Genomic DNA, 17690 nt, shown 5'->3' on the forward strand with positions numbered 1-17690 from the left:
TGAGAATGGCATTACATAAACAGAAATGATGGTGCTGGAGGACACTTTAGCTGAGATCCAAGCCCAGGTCAGCCAGCCAATCCAGGTAAGACCTCCACTAGCAAAATCTTTGTGTGAATTATTAAAAGGCTCCCCCTTCTGGTGGATGCTTTACAGAAAGGTGTCTTTTCTTCAAGGCACAAGTGCTTTTCAAGAGCAGTGAGGGTTGGATTCAGGGCCTCAGATGCCCTCGGACAGAGAGGAAAAAGTATACGATGGTACTGAGTCTGGTGTTATTTCTGATCCAGTTAGGACCATTCAAAGCTCCAGCTTCACAAGATATCAGAAATGTGGTGGAAGAGGATGAGGCGGTGATTTGTTTGCTGTCACAACCCACCTCAGATCCATGTAAATTCCTGAGCGCTCCAGTATAGGAAGTAAGGTGCTCTTGGATTTATTTTATTTTAATTTACCTGAGCACCTAACATTTTTGAAAGTAGGATTATACATTTGTATATTTTCAAATATTTCTATTTCATTTTTTCCCCTTACCTAGTCTTTTTTCAGGCTCTGATGTAATTACACTTAAAACATTTGGGGACTGGCAAAATTATCAGATTTACAAGGAGAAGCCTACCATCTATTGAGGTAAATTTATCATTTTCCTCTTCTGACTGATAGCTCCTGTCACAGCCCTTCCTCTGCCCCAGAGCCCTCCATCAGCAGTCAATCCCCTTCTTGAAAGCCCAGATACCCCTGTGATTTATCTCCCCAGGTCAGGCTGTGTCACTGGTTACCTGGTAGCTATCCAGGAGTAATTTGACTTATTTAAATCCCCACCGGTCTCAAAGGCCCAGTGAGCTCCACCCAGCAGGCGTCTCTCCTTCCTACAAGCATTCAAGTTCCCAAATGCCCTAGAAGCTAAATGCCTTCTTCGCTGCCTCACCAGCTGGCACATGGATGGACTGTGTTTTTTGTTCAGTTTTGGCACTGAACTGGGTAGTCACGGCTGGGCCGATCCTGGAGAGTCTGAGAATCCTTCCAGAACATGACGCCCACTTCCTCCATAAAACGGAGCCCAGGTGGGGTCTTTAAAATGAAAGTATAAGATGAAGAATATTATATATAGTGAGTAATATTTTATAGTAATATTATATATAGTAATATATATATATAAAACCACTTTTCTGACAATAGCAATTTATTGAGACTGAGGTCCAAAAAATGGTCAACTTTAATTACATTATTATCAATTCTTAACAGCTAATATTTATAGTTATTGATCACTCACTGTGTGGCAGACTTATTGCTAAGCACTTTCCTGAATTATCTAATGGAATCCTCACAATGTCAAGAAGTTGCTTCTACTATTATTTTAAGGACAATCTCCTTTGTTTTACAAATAATTTTACAATAATTAATTAGTAAAAACGTTTAAATGACTTCCTAGAAGGTGTTTAAAAATGAGATAGATGGATATGTATTGCCATGGAAAGATGTTCAAGAGATATGTTAAATTGGGGCTTCCCTGGTGGCGCAGTGGTGGAGAGTCCGCCTGCCGATGCAGGGGACACGGGTTCGTGCCCCGGTCCAGGAGAACAGTATGGCTGTTCCTTAAAAAACTAAAAGTAGAGCTACCATATGACCCAGCAACCCCACCACTGGGCATATACCCTGAGAAAACCATAATTCAAAAAGAGTCATGTACCACAATGTTCACTGCAGCACTAGTTACAATAGCCAGTACATGAAAGCACCTAAGTGTCCATCGACAGATGAATGGATAAAGAAGATGTGGCACATATATACAATGGAATATTACTCAGCCATAAAAAGAAACGAAATTGAATTATTTGTAGTGACGTGGATGGACTTAGAGTCAGTCATACAGAGTGAAGTAAGTCAGAAAGAGTAAAACAAATACCATATGCTAATGCATATATATGGAATCTAAAAAAAAAAAGGTTCTGATGAACCTAGGGGCAGGACAGGAATAAAGACGTAGAGAATGGACTTGAGGACACAGGGAGGGGGAAGGGTAAGCTGGGACGAAGTGAGAGAGTAGCATTGACATATATACACTACCAAATGTTAAATAGCTAGCTAGTGGGAAGCACCTGCATGGCATGGGGAGATCAGCTCGGTGCTTTGTGACCACCTAGAGGGGTGGGATAGGGAGTGTGGGAGGGAGATGCAAGAGGGAGGGGATATGGGGATATATGTATACATATAGCTGATTCACTTTGTTATACAGCAGAAACCATCACAACACTGTAAAGCAATTATACTCCAATAAAGGTGTTAAAAAAATCCCCCAAATATAATCACATTAATCTTGTCTCAGGTTTTTGCTGGCATTTACTTATTTATTCACTTACTGAGCACCTGTGATGCACCAGGCACAACACAGTTCTTGCTGTCATGGAGCTTGCTGTCTCTCTTCCCATTAGATACAATAGACAAACGCATACAAATCATTTCCTCAATTTTGTCAAAACGGTGGGGCTGTTCAATATGCTTAAAGCTAAACATGACCTAAGCACACCCCTGAAAATTTACATCTTTGAGAACCAGCAGCCAGATTAGGTGGAAGAGCCAGACTGGTCAGTCCAAGTCAGGAAACTTGTAACAACAGGTTTTCCCATTTTTCAGTGATTTAGATCCCTCAATGACTAATGCTTGTGGAACTGTATGGTGATTTTTGCCAAATGTCTTTATCAAAAGAGGAGAGTAAGGCTTTAATTCTCCATGAACTTGTTTTTCTTTCTCATCAGCAAAAACACTAAGGGGCATCTCTAGGGCTTGACTCTAAGAAGAAGGCTAGGCTGAGCCACCTGATTTTACTGTTGTAACATCATTTCTCAAAACACCTCCAATAGGCCCTGAGTGGTGGGGAGCTCCAGGGAGAAACAAATCATCTCACCCTGTGAATTGGTGAAACATTTTGCTGGACACTATCATATGACACTTTTGATTCCTTATAAGTTGAACTAGACAGTACTTGGTTCAAGTTTCTGACCTAGTGATTTTGGATGTATTATCTCACATGTGACAAACAGGTTCTTGGTGGAAGGTATCTACAACTCTTTGTGAAATGAAGTCGGTTTTGTTTTGTTGTGATGCCCATTTGAAACCTGAGGAACTTGAAGCTCAGGAAGTAAATGGTTCCCTAACCTCCCCACTCAAAGATTTTTACTACAAGCATGTGGGAACCACGGTGACCCATGGCCCTGATCATTTCTTCTAAAGGTCTAAGGACCCAGGAATTCCCTAGTCGTCGCACAATGAAACTTCTATAACTTCATCTGGAAATTCAGCTGGCAGGAGGGACAGGGACTTCTCAAAACACTGGGAGGAAACAAAAACCAAATCCCATCTCTGTTTCGATTTTCCACTTTCTTGGTGTCAGCCACTGGATTGTCAGAGTTAGTCTCCCACTCACTTTCTGAGCTAACATGCAACAAAAGGACATGGAAGTGCTGTGCTACCTCCAAGTTCATCGGTAAATATTTATTGAAATAATTAATGAATTATGTTGAATAAAGAAATGAATGAGCCCAGATTTTTCTCATCCTGGAGACCAAATGAAGTTCTGTCTTCAAAGATTAATTGAATTTCAGGCCAATCCCAGAAAGAATAACCAGCTGGTGCTAAGAAGTTTTCACATATTTGGTTTCATTCTAAAGCCCTTAATAGGTTTCATTCCTTTTACCGTTCCTCCATAGCAGATCATTTTATCCCAAGACTAGGAGAAAACAAAATGTCTTTAGTGCTCCTAGATTTTCCAACTTCCTTTGATTAGGAAGTAAGAGAGAAAACCAAGTGTAGGGAGAATGACTGGCCTACTCTTAGCTAGCTCTTTTCAGGTTGGAAAGGAAGATGTTTCTTTTCATTTAGAGCAGCTCCTTGGGCTCTGTGCAGGTAAGCGAGATATAGAGGCATTTTTCTTGGCATTCTAAGTGGAATTGGCCCTTGAAACGGCTGAATCTCAGGTGGCATACTCAAGGGCTTCAACCACTCAACTGAATGTGGTTGCGCTATGGGAAGTGACTCAGCTGAAGACCCTTCATCAATCGTGGGAGTTCTCCTGCTATGCCATGAAGCCACCCCACTCCATTTCCCAGCACTCCAGGCCCTTAGCCTTGACAGATAGTAATATCTTACCTAGTGAGACAGATAACCGTCCCCATGGATGCTTGATATTTTTAGTGGCAAATTTATAACACACACATACATATGTGTAGGTAGATACATAGATAAAGGTTAAGATTCGTAAATTTCTATTTTTCTCACTTACAACAATCCACACTCATTAACAATTTTTCCACAGAACTCTTGAACCACAGGTAGAGTCATTAACTACAAATAAAGTGGGAGGCCTTTGGCAAGAGAGGATTGATTTCCTTTCCTTCAAACTACTCTCTGCCTCAACAGCCTGTCATCCTATCCCTATCTCCCTTCTCTGCTTTAAAAGGGAGAAAAACACAAAAGCTCTCCTAAGGATATTTGTCAATGATTAAAATTCCAATACTGGAAGCATATATTCCTTTGATATAATGTGTTACCACTTAATGATACATAGATTACTCTGGAGAGAAGGTGCAGGTTTGGGGCTTCCCTTGTGGCGCAGTGGTTGAGAGTCCACCTGCCAATGCAGGGGACACGGGTTCGTGCCCCGGTCCGGGAATATCCCACATGCCACGGAGCAGCTGGGCCCGTAAGCCGTGGCCGCTGAGCCTGCGCGTCCGGAGCCTGTGCTCTGCAATGGCAGAGGCCACAACAGGGAGAGGCCCGCGTACCGCAAAAAAAAAAGAAAAAAAAAAGAAAAAGTTGCAGGTTTGACATCATCATCTTTACCTTCTAATATTGATAGTGGAAAGATTTGGCTCCAAAAACCAGCCCTGAGATTCACCAAGGTAACAGAGTAGGGAAACCCTGAGTTCACTTCCTCTCACGAGCACACCAAAATCACAACTGTTTGCAGAACCATTGATGAAAAAGACCGGAACCTACCAGAAGAGATCCTCTACGACTAACGACATAAAGAAGAAACTACAATGAGATGGGTAGGAGGGGCAGACAGGCAATATAGTCAAGCCCCACACCCCTAGGTGGGTGATTCATAAACTGTAGAACAAATATATGGCAGAGGCTCTCTCAAAAGAGGGAGAGTTCTGAGCCCCACGTTGGGCTCCCCAGCCCAAGGGTCTTGCACAGCGAAGATGAGCCCCCAGAGTATTTGACTTTGAAGGCCAGTGGGGTTTAATTTCAGGAATCCCACGGGACTGGGGGAAATCGAGATTTCACTCTTAAAAGGCCCACACAAAATCCCACATGCTTCTGGACCCAGGGCAAAAGCAATAATTTGACAAGAAACTTGGGCCAGACCTGCTTGCTGGTCTTGGAGAGTCTCCTGGAGAGGTGGGGTCAGCGGTGGCTCACACTGGGGACGTAGACACTGGCAGCAGCCGTTCTCGGGAGCTCATCCTAGCGTGGACGCCGGAGCTGTGGACGCTGGGGCTGGCGGACGCCATTCTGAAATCTTGCCTCTAGTGTTAACATCTGGCCCCACCCAACAGCCTGTAGGCACTAGTGCTGGGACAATGAGGCCAAGCAATTAACAGGGCAGGGATACAGCTCCTCCCATCAGCAGACAGGCTGCCTAAAGACCTCCTGAACCCACAGCCATTTCTGGACATGGCCCTGCCCTCAGAGCCCTCAGGACCCAGCTCTACTCACCAGTGGGCCGGCACCAGCCACAGAATCCCCTGGGCCCTAGCCCTGTCCTCAAGAAGCCTGTTCTAGCCACTGGATCAGCCTCACCCACCAAAGGACAGACACCAGATACAAGAAAACCACAAGCCAGACCCTGCCCACTAGCAGGACAACACGAGCTTCCGGACACTTCAGACCCTGATCCACTGTGTCAGGAGCTGCCCCTCCCCATCCCCAACCAGCCATCTGACACCAGCTCTGGGATCCATGGACTCTGCAACCAGACTCCAGGACCCAGCTCTCCCTGCCACTAGTCTGGCACTAACACCAGAATTTGGCTTCACCCACCAGTAAGTGGGCAACAACCCTGGATCCTTCTGGACTCTGAGTCTGCCCACCAGTGAGTCAGCACTAGCCCCAGGGAGCCACTGGGGTCCTGCAGCAAGCCGCCTCTCAACGCAGTCCCACCAACCAGTAGCTGGAAGCCTCCGCACAAGGCAGGGCTTGGCAACCAACCAGACTGGGGGCTTGCCAACCAAGCCTACTAGACCCCCCCCCCCACACACACACCTAGCCTGCCACAACAGAAGGACCCACACAGCTTTCATAGAGAGAATCTAAGAGAGCTCTCACAGGGGGAAGCTATATGAGTATATAGTTCAGCTGACAAGGGGGAGTGCACTGCTGGGATGCGTAGGATGTCTCCTACAGGAGGCCACGTCTCCAAAGTTGGGAAATGTAACCTACCTGGTACATAAAAATACAAACAGCAACTTAGGCAAAATGAGGTGGCAGAGGCATATGTTCCAGATGAAGGAACAAGATAAAACCCCATAAGAAGAACTAAGTGGAGAAGCGTAACCTCCCCGAGAAAGAGTTCAGAGTAGGGATCTTAAAGATGATCGAAGCACTACGGAGAAGAATGGATACACAGAGCGAGAAGTTAGAAGTTTTTAACAAAGAGTTATATTGATAGAGAAGAATGCAAAGACCATGAAGATTCTAAATAAATTTTCACAGTGGTATTGGTGGTAGATAAGTCTATAATAGGTAATTTGGAGTATCAAAGAAAACCTGTGGCTACCGAACATTGTGGGCAGGGTTGGCACTAAGATTATTTTTTACCTCTTGCATGTGGCTAGTGAGGAAAGTAAAAGTGTCATATAATAATGAAAAGCACTTGCAATAACAACTGTAACTATCAAACATTGTCGAATTTTTTATTGATGTATGTGAACTAAACTCTAATTGTTAAAACATTCATTACCAGAATGTATTTCACAGTAAGGTTTTGGAGTCAGAAACACTAGGGCTCTTATACCAGGTTAGCCATTTGTTAGCTGTATAAATTTCACTCTCTCAGCCTTATTTTCAGTTAAGATGAATTTAAGTATACCTATCTTACAGTGTTTCCTAATAGGTAATATAATACATGTTAATTATTTAGTGCAATGCAGATTCATTTAAATAATATAGTGATGATGACAACTAGAACAATGGTGATAATATTAGCTATTTGAGAAGCACTAGTCAGGATTTTGCCCTTTCCAGTTACTCTATTTGTATTAAAAGAAAACTCCTTAGAACCTTCAGTAAAGACATCTATGATAACATATTCATAACATTTTTGAACTTTAATTTCTTCTGATAAGTTCAAATCTACATATATTCCCAAGGCCCAACCTGGATCTAGTATTACTGATGGCGTTCATATATGCTTTGAGCTCTTTTCAATATAAGCAAGTCAAAGGTTATATATTGTCCTATCTATTTCCTCAGCAGTCTGGGAGCCCCTTGAGTTCCACCCTGGGTACTTGCCTAGTCTGTGCTTTCCTCTTGACATTGATTATTTCCATAGAATCAACTAAAACTGGGTCTATATACTCAACCAACTACTGATTGTCTCTGTCTGAATGCCCCTCTCCACTGCACCTCCTCTGAGCCTTTATAATTCAGTTCAGGTATCAGCCCTTATAGGAACTCTCCCTTTCACACCTGGTTTAAGAGCTACTCTTCTGAGTGCTTACCCTGGTAAATCATATACTTTGTGTAATGTGACTATTTGGTGCCTCACACAACTCAGATATATTTAGTGTATGATGTATAGCTAATGTCACTTTGTCCTTCCATTCCTTTCTATCTATATTCAATGCACATGCTCTATATACCCTATTTGTATTTAACATATCTCACAGGTTACTATTTACTTAATCTATGCTTAATCATCTTCTGAGTTTTATCCATCCCATTTGTCTTCTCGTCTTCTATAGCTTAATTAAGTATTCTGAAACAAGGTAGTAAGCACACATTATAGATTATGTATTTCTTCATTCAGTACCACTGATTTGAAATATTCTCTTTCTTCTCGAAAGAGACCTATGATCTTATATTCTTGACAGTTCACCCTTTGAACCTAGACCAGGAATTAAGAATATTTAATTTAGAGGATAAACAATCTATTCCTATTCCTTTCACTTCCAAGGTAATTTATAGAAGTCAAGTTAAATGGCACCTCGGTCAAGCAATTTGCCCTCTCCAGGTTTGTTTCCTCTATAATACAATTAAGGTATTATATGAGATAAATGTGAATTCTGCCCTTTAAACCTCTCGGGGGCATAGAAGCATGTTCAAATTTTGATGGTTTCACAGATCATACAAGGAATGAGATCTGTCTGGTCTAAGGATCGGTGGCAATCTAAGTTGAAACTCAAAAAACTACCCTAGTAACAAAGCAATGCTTGCTGCCATGGAGTGTTCTCAAATTTTCAGTGTGGTAGGCCTAGCCATGTCTTTTCCTAACCACTTAGTTACTTGTAGTTCACCTGATGTGTAGGGCAGCCAATCATCCTAGTTTGCTGGGGATTCTCCTGGTATTAGCAGTGAAAGTCCCAACCCGGGAAACCTCTCAGTCCTAGGCACACCAGGATGGTTGTTTATCCTATCTCTTAGCCTCTTTAAGCACCAGTATCCTCATATGTAGGGGTTGGTGGGGCAGGATAGACACATGCATCAGAATAGTGCTATAAGGTCTAAAGAAGGTAACATAAGTAGAGTGCTTAACAATGGTGCCTTCACTATGAAGGTGATTATAGCATGTTTCTAGGCCACCAATCTTGTTTTGGGTTTTATTATCTCCACTGAGCTTGTATTCACTTTCATTTTATTTTACTTTATCTTACTTTTTTGCGGGAACACATGTAAACTATCAGAGATTGTAAGTGGTTCCTCCTGAAATAGCAGGTTTTGCTCTTTGTGTGTGTATTTGATAACACACAAACACAAAATTTAAATGATGATGATTTTGATTGCTCTGTTTCAGTAGTTCTCAAAGTGCGGTCCCTGGACTGGCAGCGTCAACATCACATGGGAACTTGTTTGAAATGTAAATTCTCAAGCTCCGCTCCAGACTCACTGAATTGAAAGCTGTGGAAATGAGGCTCAGAAATCTGTGGCTCATCCAGCCATCCAGGTAATTCTAATGCATGTTCAAGTTTGAAACCATAGTTTACAACGGCTAGACCACAACCCATGGCCCAGGCCCACTTCACAAGAAGGTGATCTATTAAAACAGTGGCTGAATTATTTTGGGGACAGGGTAAGATTTTGAAAGGTATAAATCTTTTCTTTGACTATAAATCACTTAAAGAATAGGTGTTCATCCTCTGCGTGTTCTTACACACAGTACTTAACTGCTGAGGGTTAAGGTTTATCCAGTGAATGGTGATGACAGTAGTTTTCAGTAAATATCTTCTGGGCAACTTACAGTAGATCCCCATAATCCACTGTAATTGAATAAGATTAGAATAGATAAAATTTTCCCTGCTACCCTAATATGATATTTATCTTAAACTCAGAGTTTTGAAACATTTCAAATAAACACAGAGTAAAATTTTCAATAAGTGTAGCTGAATTTGACAGTTACATTCTGAATGGCTGATTTCATGGTTTACAGCTGTTTAAATTTAAGCGTTTCAATTTGGATACTTGGTTACCTTCCCTGTGAGATCTCCTTGACTACTCTGCTTTTACTCATCCTTGTAGCAATGGCTTCTTTAGGGGAAGCCTAATCTCATTCTCAGTGTGGGAATAAAATGAGCAGTGAAATGTAAACAATGTCTATTGACTTGAAAGAAATATGTTTTAGACACAAGGTCTCTGTCAAGATGTTCGAAGTCCAAAATCCCTCTTCATAGTGTAATAGTTGCACCACGGTTTAAACAAATACACTCTTAGCAATTATGTTGCACATCGTTTAATGCTGAATTATCTGAATCTAATAGTCAAGGCTTATTTTTGTGGGCATCTCTTTTCAAAGGATTGTTTTACCTTCTGAGAGGATTTCTCTGGCATTCTCATTTCACTTTCCTTTCCCTTAATTGTAAGTACTGTTTTGAGTTTGCAAAGAAATCTCTTTCCTGAAATCCTGTTTCTGGCACAAGAATGAATTTAGATGAGTGAGAGAACCGATGAGATGAAAAGAGAAAAAGCGTGCTGTTAATCTAGGTAAAAATTACACCGTTTGCTGTAGGTGGTTTGTTATTATGCATTATCTCAATACTTAGAAAATAAGTAATTACTATGCCTTAGAGGTGCATCTCCTCTTGTACCCCCCCAGTCATGATTCTATGACTATTTTGAACTGAATAGAGAGATAAACAGTTTTAACGTCTAGAGGTCAAACAAGGATGTTGTCTACTAGACTTTCAAAGAATAGAGATTAGGAAGCTATTTCTGAACAACTAATTGAAATTTACAAGTCACAGGATCTGATACAAGGTGGGGCCTTTACTTATTCCGGAGCCTATTCTCCTATATATTATTTCCAGATTGCATAACTTAAGTTATGCATAGGTTATTGCATAACTTAGTGGCATAAGTCAACAGCAATCATTTATTATTTTTATGACTTCTCATCGTTTTGGAGGTTGACTGGACCCAGCAAGGTGCTTGTCACTTGGGGTGTCTCTTGTGGCTGCATGTGGTGATCCTGACGGTTGGCACTCTTAGGGCATCTCTCTGTATCATTACGTGGTCTCTCTAGCACAACAGCTTCAGGGAATCAGATTTCCAACATGGCAATTCAGGGGCCCAAAGGCACACACAAAGAGTTTCCAATCAGCTTTTAAGTTCCTCATTCTTAAATAGGAACACACAGCCAAGGATCACCAGGTATTAGAGGAAAGTGTGTAACACAAAAGATAAAGACTAAAACAAAACAGAAAAAAAAAAAAAAGATGGGGGACTCAGAAGTGGATATAATAATATAGTATATAGGCTTACTGTTTTCTAGGTACTATTCTAAGTGCTTAGTACATACTAATCTCATTTGTACCTCCCCAAAACTCTATGCAATGAGTACTCTTATTACTTTTATTTTTACTGAGAAGACTGATAAACAGGGGTCAGGTAAATTGCCTAAGGTCACTGGTCATACATAGTCAGTGGCAGTACTGGCATTTGAATTAGTTGCAGACTCTAAGCTCATAACCATTACATCATATACTAGAAACCATTCACAGAGCAGCAGGAAAAGTCTCTATACATAGTATCTTCAGAGACAAAAGTAGGTTTTGCACTTATGAAACAAGAAAAGAATGCTATGTACAAGGAACATTAAGAGTTTTTTTAAATTAAAAAGAATGTAATGGTACAAATAAAAACAGAGGGCTTATAACACAAAATTTGAGGAAATCTTTCAGAAACTCGAATAAAAAGCTAAGAGATGGAAAAATAAGATGGAAGAGACAAGAAAATGAGAGGCTGCATAGCCAATTAATAGGAGTTCTACAAGCAGAGAAGAGATAAAACACAGGTGACAACATTATCAAAGAAGTAAAAGAATAAAAATGTTCGGAGTTAAAGGACACATTTTCAGATTAAAGGGACCTATCGAGGGTCTAGCACAATGAGTGAAAAAAGATCTATATCAAGACTCACCATCAAAAAGCCAGAGATAGACCTTAATAGTTTTCCAGAGAGAAAAATAAGCTCTCATGACAAGGATTTAGAATGAGGATCAGATTCCACTGAACTTCTCAACAGCAACATGGGCCATGTTCCAGTTGGAGCACTGCCTTCAACATTTTGAGGGAAAATGACTTCCAACCTTGAATGCTATGCCAAACCACAACCAGACCTGAGGACACAATAAAGGTATTTTCTGACATGCAATCCCTCGACACATTTAGCTCTCAAGTCCCCATTCTCAACACACCTCTTTGCTTCTTCAAAATGAGGGAGTACATAAAAAAGAGGAAGACATGAAATCCGAACTCTGAGGGGTAGACTGCAAATGAGAATGGATGGGAATGCTCAGGATAAGAACAGAGGAAATTTCCAGAACTGCAGCAGTGCCGCAGGCCTGGAGCACAGAAGGACAGACAGTGCCGGAAAGACTATTTCCATGAAAAAAGTAGTACTGATAGATCACCCAATGGGTCTGATTTTACTAGGAGTTTAACAGCAGTGTCAGAAAATTTGAGGATGTGTGGATAATAGGTTCATAGGAGACTAGGGAAATAAAACAGTGCAGGGCTCTGTTAAAGTCCAGGGAAAGCAAAAATTAATATAAGAAAAGAAATGTAAGTTGCAAAACATGATGTAGTTCGGCTATTAGTGATATGTGCAATTAGCAATGTAAATAGTAAACACTGATTTTCCCTGAAAGTGTGCTATAAATACAGTGGGAAGACGGAAAGAGGGACCTGTGTTTGTGGCGTGTGGTAGGAGAGATGAGTCAGACCCCTTGATCATCATTCTAAATGCAGGGAAATCAATCAGTAATGGTATTTCAAATTGAAAAGTCAATACTGTGAACAGTAGTTGAAAAATTGGGGGATACATATTATTGTGGACAAAGAATGTCACCTGCCATTTCACTAAACAGAGAATGTTGCCTGCCATCAAACCTTCTGCCATTGCAGTCACCCCCTGCGCTCTGAAGGGGAGCTCAGCACTGAGAAAAAAAGGATACTGGCCCTAGATAATTAAGATGCGTAACTAAGGAATAATTTCAATGAGCACAGACTCTTGCATCTTCCCATACCTTTCTACCAGCGGCTATAATTGTGAATAGAAACCAGGAGCTGTTGTCTCACTTGGCAACACTTTGATGTTTACTTGAAAACATCTTGTTGCAGTAAGCCTGACTTCCCTTTATGTAACAGACTTTCTTTCCATCCAGGCATGAAGGGTCACTTTTAAATTGCTCTTGTTATCTGGGGTAGTAACAGGGCTGAACTATAATCAGTCGTTAATTGTGAAAGGGGTTCATCAGATAAGTGAGCACCATTTACGAGTGCCCTGAGGAAACAAAGTCAAAAACTAAAGTGTTCAGCAGGTGTAAAGACTGAGGTAAATATGATCCCCACCTGAACGTCCTGTCTTGAAGGGACCAAGCTGGACTGGGGGAGGAGAGGTCTGCAGGGGCAAAGTGGTGTCATTTAGTGAGTTTGGACATCTGAAAAAGAGTAGGAAGATTGAAAAACTGTATCCAGGAGGATACATTTTTCTCTTTCATGGATTTGCTGAGAGCTTGTTTTGCAAAACTAGTAACCTCTGTAGTTTTATCCATTTAATAAACACATCTGGATTTAAATACTTGTAGAAGTGTAAGAAGTATCTTAATTCACTTTGGAAAATTTTCAAAATAAGAAATTCTATTTCTAGATGTATCTTCTCCTGGAGGACATTTGTTAATTAGATTTGGTCCAAACTGAAGATGTGCGAGGGAAAAAGAAGACAATGCATTTTTTAAGTGTAATCGGAAAAGGAGGGCTTGTTTTTATGGCTCAGTGAAAAATTGGGAATGTTATATTTGAAAATAGATTTAGGCAAGATCTCTTGTTATCTTGTCCAATCACAGAGCAAAACAGTAACATTCCAGCTCATTCAAGCTAAACTATTTGGGTTTCTCGCCTTTGAGTAGCTTGTTGGCACATAAGAGCGTTCTCTCACCAACTTCTTTGAATTTGGTGCCTGACTTCATGTAACACATACCTTTTTCATTACTTAAAAAAAAAAATCTCCAAACTATATTCATTTTTCTATCTTCTCACAGACAATTTTTCTTCTTTAAGAAATATATCTAGTATTGTCTTCATCTCTTAGTGCTGTTTCCCTCCTCACCACCTGTCACCCAAAGGCTCTTTCCAGATAACTTTCCTATGAAGTAGAAACTACCCTTTAAGGATATTAAAGCCACACTATGGGTTTTAACATATTTGGAGGGTAAGCTGAGAATACATTTCAAACATTTAAAATTTTCATAGCCAAAAATCTTCTGGAATAAAATCTAAAGAGATATCAGACAAACACACATGGATATTTCAGTATTCAAAATTGAACTGAAATTACTTAAATATTCATTAATACTGGATTGGTGAAATAAGCACAATAGTACTATGAAGAATTATAAATAGTGAGGTGGAGATGGTCTATCTATCTATATACCTATCTAATTATCTATCTTTATATATTTTAAATAGCTCAGGTATATTGTTAATCGAAAGAGTATGGTATGACCTCATCTTTGTCTTTAAAAATGTGTGTGTCTGTGTGTGTGTATCTAATGTCTATCCATATAAATGTCTGGATGGATGTACATGAAAACGTTCATAGTGGTTTTCTTTGGGTGCTTAGGAATATTTCTTTCTTCTTTTTACATTTTAATGAATTGTCTGTTTTGTTTTACAACAAATAGGTATCACTTTTTAATCACAGAAAGAATAAATCATTTTCATTTAAAAATACCTACTGTGGGAAATCATGATTTACAAATCATGATTTGTAAAGTTCTTTGTAAAGAAGTTTGTAAAGTTCTTTTTTTTTTTTTTTTTTTTTTTTGCGGTACGCGGGCCTCTCACTGTTGTGGCCTCTCCCGTCGCAGAGCACAGGCTCCGGACGCGCAGGCTCAGCGGCCATGGCTCATGGGCCCAGTCCGCAGCATGTGGGATCTTCCCGGACCGGGGCACAAACCCGTGTCCCCTGCATCAGCAGGCGGACTCTCCACCACTGCGCCACCAGGGAAGCCCTGTAAAGTTCTTTACAAATCCTTTTGGTAAGAGTTTATTCCATTCTTAATATATCCAAATTAACTATTGAGGAAAATAGATAAACAACTTTCAAATCATAAAACAATAGTCCTGGAAGCAGGACTAAGAAATTGTCGCTATCTTTGAACAAGATAACACTTTTGTCTATTTTAATGGGAAGATATTTAGGGGCAATGTTGGGAGTATAATTAAAAGGCCAGCCATGAATCTTGCCTGGGGACAGCTATACCTGTTGGACAGAAGCAGTAGCTGCTTTCATAAACTGAAGGTCACTGATAAAATTATTTATTATATGTGCATAATGGAAGTCAGAATCTCACTGCTCCATTAATGAATTGGGAAATAAAGCATACCGACTTGTCAGGAACCCTGGAAATGCAATTGTGAGTTTTACGAGTTTCCAGAGTAAAACAGAGGTCTGTACAAAAGTTCTGAGGATACCACACAAATATTCTCTGCTCATCAGCATAAGGCAGAATAACCTAATTAGGATAATTGACCACAAGGAAACTGGAGCCTCTAGAACAGAAAGAAAGGTTCTGTTGACCTGCAAGCCTCAAACCCATTAAAATGAAAATGAATACATCTTCTCAGAACTTTCAGAGCCCCCAGTGTCAGTTCGTAGTTTTAGCCAAATATCCTTTCCTGGTAGTTAATATGTATTACCTTTGTAAATTTTTTTTTTTTTTTACTTTTATACTGGAGTTCACCGCTATTGCTCTTATTACTAATGAAGACAAGGAGCTTGATTTAGGTCCAATTTAAGGTCTGTGGAAATTAGTTTGGTTTCCTTCCAGACCAAGCCAATGAAAATAACTGGTTCCATTCATTTATTAGTCCAGATAAACAAAGCCAGTCTTATTCTGGGCATAATGCTTATCTGTGTGAGTGACCTGCGCTGAAGCCCAGGGGAGGACAGAAACCATGAAAAGCAGAAACTGAAAAGTTGGCCTCTTTCCCCAGGAGCTAACTGTGTTCCAGAGCAAGGAGAAATGTACTCAAATGAGCTGAAGTGAAGAGCAATAGGCTCTCTGGTGTTTTTGACCTTCGAATATAGGAAAATTAAAGCAATTTTACTGTGTGGTCTGGAAGAACAATTTTTCTTAGTTTGTACTCAGTTTAACAATACACAGAAAGGCAAATGGATTGTTCTTTAGGGCACTGGTTTTTTTTGGAAAACAATACCTCCCTCTTTCCCAAAGTAAAATTTGTTTCCTTTTAAAACAAAAGTAAAGTACTATTTATTTTTATTTTGATATCTTTAAAATAATACTACATATACTTGAGCTATTTGGAAATGTCCTTGTAATAAAACCAGGGCTGGGAAATATTAGTATATAAATATGGACATTCATATCAAGATTGTATGTTACTTAGTCTCCAGCAAGCTGCCATAGAATTGACCAAAAATGGCTTTTTCCATTAGTTTTCTTTCTTCAATTAATTAGTTTTTAATGAAAAATACATTGGAATTGCAAAAATGCAAATACAAAGGCTTTGCAATGAGAAGTATACCTGCTGCGTAGTCCAGATTCCCATCCAGAAGTAATCACTATTTGTACTTTCTTGCTTATCTTTTTAGAAATTTTCTGTGCACACACATGTGCATGCAATAAATTAATATATAAAACATACACAGAGGGCTTCCCTGGTGGCGCAGTGGTTGAGAGTCCGCCTGCCGATGCAGGGGACACGGGTTCGTGCCCCAGTCCGGGAAGATCCCACATGCCGCAGAGCGGCTGGGCCCGTGAGCCATGGCAGCTGGGCCTGCGCGTCCGGAGCCTGTGCTCCTCAACAGGAGAGGCCACAACAGTGAGAGGCCCGCCTACCGCAAAAAAAAAAAAAAAAAAAAAAAACATACACAGAGATATTTGTATGTCTCACAAATGGGAATTTTCTTCCTTTTACCTAGTTTTATTTTTTCTTTCTTTATTTCTTTTATATTTAAAAAAATATATAAACGTATATCCTAGAGATCATCCAAATAAGCTTACATAATTCTACATTATTCTTTCTAATGACTGCAAAATAGAATACAATATTTAATTATATGGCTATGCCATAATTTATTTAATCAGTTATCTGTTGCAGGACAGAAAGCTGTTACTTGCTTCTTTCTTTTTTCCTACAGACAACACTTCAATAAACTTTCAGATGTATACGTCTTTGCATGTATGTGTAAGTATGTGTAGGTAAGTTCTAGAAGTAGAGTTGCTAGGTCAAAGTCTGTAGCTCATTTTAAATTCTCCCTATTTAGTAGATTTGACAAAATTTTGTCTTTTCACTTGAATCATTTCACAATGAAAATGTGAAAAACCAAGGAATTTACTATATAAAATAGAAACAGTGATGGTTGTTGATTTAAGGTCAATGAAACACTCAGTTTTGAATGTTCAAGGCCCCCCAAAAATCAGCACATAGATGCTACTAAACCAGAGAGAAAGAATCTCTACAAGCTTACACTTCCTTAAAAAAAAAAAAGCCAACTTTCAGCTCCTGAAAGAATTTGCCACCAAGTTGTGAAGAGGATAACTTCTAGAGCATTTAAGTTCTCAAAGCAATTTAATTCAATGTTGCAAGTATTTATTGCCTGCCTACTCCTTATAAAGCCCAATGGACTGTAAAAAGAATTGTATACTGTCCCTGCTGGCCAGGGCCAGGGACCTGAGAGTGAGAGAAGATAACTGCACAGGCAAGGTATTTAGTGAAACCGACTCATCTGGGGGGAAGGAGGGCTCACTGTAACGTGGAAAAATCTTTATCATGTCACTTCTCACATGCCAAAGCTATGTCAAGTAAGCAGTGATATAAGGGAAGACACATTTCTCTAGCATATTACGGGTATTAATAAGTATTATTTCAAAGGAAGAAAGAATGGAGGAAGGATAGGAGGAAAGCAAGGAAGAAGGAACATGAAAAACAATCTCCAGCCTGCATCATCCT

Source organism: Phocoena sinus, chromosome 7 (assembly GCF_008692025.1).
Source record: "Phocoena sinus isolate mPhoSin1 chromosome 7, mPhoSin1.pri, whole genome shotgun sequence".
In the NCBI taxonomy this organism is placed as follows: domain Eukaryota; kingdom Metazoa; phylum Chordata; class Mammalia; order Artiodactyla; family Phocoenidae; genus Phocoena; species Phocoena sinus.